Source organism: Bombus bifarius, unplaced genomic scaffold (genome assembly GCF_011952205.1).
Source record: "Bombus bifarius isolate JDL3187 unplaced genomic scaffold, Bbif_JDL3187 scf7180000010252, whole genome shotgun sequence".
Classification (NCBI taxonomy): domain Eukaryota; kingdom Metazoa; phylum Arthropoda; class Insecta; order Hymenoptera; family Apidae; genus Bombus; species Bombus bifarius.
This window is the reverse complement of record NW_022885576.1, coordinates 1,973,790-1,979,789: the sequence shown is the minus strand read 5'-3', so window position 1 is coordinate 1,979,789 and position 6,000 is coordinate 1,973,790. Positions and strand designations below refer to the sequence as shown.

The 6,000-nt window shown below is 39.8% G+C and overlaps 1 pseudogene; it reads left to right on the top strand.

The window, feature by feature from the left end:
- The first annotated feature begins 911 nt into the window (after window positions 1–911).
- Window positions 912–1,031, top strand: LOC117216249 (annotated as a pseudogene).
- Window positions 1,032–6,000: the final 4,969 nt, after the last annotated feature.

The window sequence follows — 6,000 nt, the reverse complement described above, 5'->3', positions numbered from 1 at the left end:
ATGTTGATGGGTGGCGGCCTGTTATCTCTTGTGGCGGGAGGGGTGCTCGTACGCTCCTCCGCGGAGCATCCGGTGGGGCGTCCGTCCGGTGCTCGGTCCCCCCTTGGCGATGCTGGTGGCGCCGGGCCTCCTGGGTTGTACGATGAGACCTGTCGCCCCTGTGGTGTTGATTGCTTTGGCGGTGTGGTGGGACTGTGTTTTCCCAGTTTGCCACGTAATACTTGGTTTTTTTGTCTTATTTGCTCTGGCGTTGAGCTCGATATTGGGTAGTTTGCTGGTCCCGGCTGTGATTGTGGATGTGGTTCTGATTCTAGTAAGCTAAATCTGTTTTTTGTTGAGATCGCTGGGGGCGAGGCAGCTTTTATGGGTCTCATGTTTCCGATTTCCTTAGTCCTTTCGTCCTGGGCGGAGAGGTGCTCTTCTTTTGTGTTTTTTAGGATATCTTCTAATCCTTTGGTCCTGGCAACTAGGTTTGGTTGAGGGTTGAGTTTCCGCTTCTTTTGCGCGGACAGTCTTAAGCTATTGTTGATTTCCTTGGCCGCTTTTTGCGGATTTATTTTTCTTTTGGTGGGTTTTCTTGTTAATTCTAAGGTGGGTTCCGTTGCCTTGCCTTTTGCATCATTCTCGGTAAATTCTATTTTTTTATATACTTTTATTTTCTTATCTTTTTTTAAATTTTATTTTTATTTGTTTTTTTATTTATAGCGATGATGTCACTGCAATATTTTCAGGACCTAAGTCTGATGTCCCATTTTGGGCTGAGGGGTCCGTCCTGTTTGGAGGTTAACGATCAACTGTTTTTAGTATGTGTACTACCGAAGGAAGTAATTCTCATTTTGGCACACACCTATATTTCTTTAAATATTCTATTTTTTGATCATCAGAAACAAATAAGAAAACTGTTTACCTCAGCCAACGCTCAAACCGCGTTGAGTGCACTCGTTCTCGTCCGATCACGAAAGTTAAGGAGCGCTGGGCACGGATAGTACTTGGATGGGGTGACCGCCTGGGAACTCCGTGTGGTGTTGGCTTCTTTTTCTTTTTCCAATATTTTTACTTTTCTTGACAATCTATTTTTAATAATCTACAATCGAAGCATCGAGAAAGAGAAATGTTTTAGTATTACGCGACCATTATCATAAATTGTATCATTCTCATTTTGGCACACACCTATGTTTATTTAAATATTCTATTTTTTGACCATGGAAAACAAATAAGAAAATTACTAATTTCAGCCAACGCACATACCGCGCTGAATGCAATCGTTCTCGTCATATAATTACCGTGCGCTGAAACAGGCTAGGAAATCAACTGTCCGCGCAAAAGAAGCGGAAACTCAACCCCCAACCAAACCTAGTTGCCAGGACCAAAGGATTAGAAGATATCCTAAGAAACACAAAAGAAGAGCATCTCTCCGCCCAGGACGAAAGGACTAAGGAAGTCGGAAACATGAGACCCATAAAAGCTGCCTCGCCCCCAGCGATCTCAACAAAAAACAGATTTAGCTTACTAGAATCAGAACCACATCCACAATCACAGCCGGGACCAGCAAACTACCCAATATCGAGCTCAACGCCAGAGCAAATAAGACAAGAAAACCAAGTATAACGTGGCAAAATGGGAAAACACAGTCCCACCACACCGCCAAAGCAATCAACACCGCAGGGGCGACAGGCCTCATCGTACAACCCAGGAGGCCCGGCGCCACCAGCATCGCCAAGGGGGGACCGAGCACCGGACGGACGCCCCACCGGATGCTCCGCGGAGGAGCGTACGAGCACCCCTCCCACCACAAGAGATAACAGGCCGCCACCCATCAACATAATCCTACAAGACCCAAAGGACACCGTAACGCTCATAGAGAAAGTAGCGGACATTAAACAATTTCACATCAAAAGAATACACGCAGGTAAACACGCGCTCTACCTCCAAAACCTACCCGATTTCCATAAAGCAAAACAAACTCTCCTCTCAGCTAACACAACCTTCTACACGTATACACCCAAAACAGAGAAACACCATACATACTTGTTAAAAGGTTTAGACAATAGCTACACCGAAACAGAAATACTTACAGACCTACAAGCCTTGCACATTGACGACGTAAAATTCATAAACGTCACACAATTCACGACAGAAAGATCAAGGGAGAACAACATATTGCTCCCAATTTACATAATACAGCTATCCCCCGACAGCAATATAAGCAACCTACTAAAAATAAACCATTTTAACTACTACAAGATAAAATGGGAAAAAATAATAAAAAAAAAAAGGATGACATAACTCAATGCCACAAATGCCAGCGATTAGGCCACACAGCGCAAAACTGCAACCTAAACTACCGCTGTGTTAAATGCAGTGAGCCCCATGGCCCAGGCGACTGCAAAATAAAAAAAGAAGAAGCAGTAACCAAAGAGAAAATATTCTGCGTTAACTGCAAAAAACAGTTCTGCCCGAACAGCCGAGCTAAACGGGCGTGTAAAACAGTGCTTCAGAGAAAGTGCGGCAAGTGGGGAAGAGAAATTTAAGAACGGTTACGCCTATAGCCAAACAGTGGAAACCCGTGTCTTCTATCAAGAAGACTAGCAAACCTACCATGGAGAATATTGCACCAATAAAAATTATAAACAAACAAGATCAATACTACATATACAAAACAACAGATACATCAAAAACAAGTCAACCAACAAACCAAGGACAGGACTACTCAGCCACAATTGAAGTTGACATGGAAATCAACAAAGTAACAACTCAACAGGACGAAAGCTGGAAGGTTGCCAGCTATAACAAAAAAAGAAAAATAACAGGTAATCTAGATACGGAAAAGCAGCGATGGCTGCAAGAATTACCGCTAAGAAACTCCTTCAGCTCGCTAACAGAAGAATTAGACGACGACCCAACAAGCAATACCACAACTCAACCAACACACATTACAAAACCTCCACCAATATTTATTGAGACGCAAATAATAGACCCGCTTATCGATCAACTTAACAATATTGTTGGAAAGGATAATTACACAATAAAACAAACAAAATTAGAACAGGTAAAAATCCAAACAAACACACCAGAATATTATAGGAAAGTTATAAAAGAATTAAGGGGAAAAAATGCTATATACCACGCGTACCAGCTCAAAACGGAAAGGAGCTACAAAGTAGTTATAAGAGGACTGCATCCAAAAATTAACACAAAAAAACTAAGTGACGAATTAGCAAATATTGGCCACCAAACAAGAACTATAAACAATATTACAAGGTACGATACGAAGCAACCACTACCGCTATTCTTAATAGAATTAGAACCTAAAAATAACAACAAGGAAATGTTCGATATTAAAAAAATTTTAAACACATTAATTACAGTCGAGCCACCCAGGCACAAAAAAGACATACCACAATGCATGAGATGTCAACAATATGGACACACTTAAAATTACTGCAACAGGAACCCGGCGTGTGTCAAATGCGCAGGAAAGCACCTTACAGTGAACTGCCCAAACACGGGAAAAATAAATGATGTAAAATGTTACAATTGCGGTGGAAATCGCCCAGATAGTTACAAAGGCTGTTTAGTAAGAAAACAACTTCAAGGTAAACTTTTTCCGCCGCTTCGTAACAGGATATACACTAACTCTCACACACATCAGGATAGCACAGTAACTGAAACATCAAGAAACATACAGCATGTAATGAACATCAACCATAATAATACCAACACCTTTGGTAGTCGAAGCTACGCGCAAGCAGCCAAACAGTCAACACCCTTAGATAATCAAATCCAGAACAATAACATCGACGACGCTACAGAAATCATAGAACTGATAAAGCTATCCATTAAAAACAAGGAAATGTTAGCAAAAATGATAAGTGAACAAAACGCAATCCTTAAACAGCAAACGCAACAAATCACACTCATGCTACAGCTACTCACAAACACGCTAAGCAAAAAATAAAAATTGACACGCTTAAAATAGCAGCCTGGAACTCTAACGGCCTACAACAAAGGGCCTTAGAAACTAAAACATTCCTGTACAACAATAATATCGATATACTACTTGTTTCAGAAACACACTTCACTATAAAAAACTATTTAAAAATACCGTACTACACCATATATGATACCAAGCATCCCTCAGGAAAAGCACACGGAGGGACCGCAGTAATAATAAGAAACGATATTAAACATCATTTACACAGTCAAGTTTGTAAGGAATATATCCAAGCAACCACCGTTACAGTACAAACTAGCAGCAACTATTTACAGTTATCAGCAGTATATGTACCACCGCGACACAAAATTACATCACAAATGTGGGAAGAGTACTTTCAACATTTAGGTGACAAGTATATTGCAGCGGGAGACTATAATTCGAAGCACACACTATGGGGATCAAGAATCACTACACCCCGAGGTAGAACCTTGGAAAAATACATTAGAAACAATAACCTCAATATATTGTCCACAGGAAGACCGACATACTGGCCGACAGACCGAGCAAAATACCTGACCTACTTGATTTTCCAGTTACAAAGGGACTAAATGCAAATAAACTATATATAGCACCCAGTCTTGAGCTTAGCTCTGATCATACACCCATAATTATTACATACAGAAACAAACCAATACTTTATAACAATTCAGAGACACTATGCAATAATACCCCCAAATGGCAAACATTTAAAGAAATAGTTGAGAACAAAATCAATTGTAACATCCCATTGAAAACACCTGAACACATCGAACAAGCAGTAACAACACTTACTGAAACTATCCAAGAAGCAGCATGGGCAACCACTATACCTGAACCAACCAATAGACAAACAAAAATAATTCCGCCAAACATCCTCGAAATAATTAAAGAAAAAAGAAAAGCGAAAGCAAAATGGCGAAAACATAGATCAAAAGAAAATAAAAAACACCTAAATAAACTTGCAAAGGAAATTAAAAACAAAATAAAAGAACACAATAACAATGAGTTCACAAAATTCATAGAGTCACTATCTGCGCACGAGAACTCCAACTACTCCCTATGGAAAGCCACAAAAAAAATGAGAAAGCCAATAAAACTAGTCCCAGCAATCAGAAAAGCAGATAATACATGGGCAAGAAGCAACGAAGAACAAGCTGAAGAATTTTCCAACCACCTAAGCAACATATTTACACCACATATAATCAATAATAGCAACCACAATTGTCATACCGATGAGGATGCGTTAACCACTAGTACCTCAACTGACAAACACTATATCATACCTAAAACAGCAGCACAAGAAATTAGAAACATAATCGAGAAAACAAAAAACAATAAAGCACCAGGGATCGACCTAATCAATGGTAAAATTTTAAAAAACCTTCCTCCAAAAGCGATACGACTAATCACAATAATTTACAACGCAATATTAAGAATCCAATACTATCCTAAACTATGGAAACTAGCACAGATCATAATGTTACCTAAACCAGGCAAAGACCCACACCAAACAACTGTTAGGGAAGTGATACATTTACACTGTACATGAGAGTGTGTGTGTAAGGGTCAGAGGGCGTCCAGGTCTTAGTTGAGACAAAAGACTGCCATTAGAAGATTCTGTTTAGTCGGTTGGCGACAAGCGTGCGTGCAAGACGTTTTTCAGAGTGTAATATAGATGTATAGCTGTTGGGTGTGAAATATAGTCAATTATTTGTATTTCCAAATCCTCGAATTTCCTCAACAACAACATCTTATAGACCAATATCACTACTTCCCGTGTTTTCCAAAATACTAGAAAAAATAATTTGCGCCCGCTTAAAACCAATAATAGAGAAGGAAAACTTAATACCAGATCACCAATTTGGATTCAGAAACAAACACTCCACGATAGAGCAAATGCACAGACTTACAAATTCTAGCATTAGAAAACAAACAATACTGCACAGCCTTCTTTATGGACATCGAGAAAGCATTTGACAAAATAAACCACGAAAGTCTACTTCAACCAATCAGAAAACAATTCC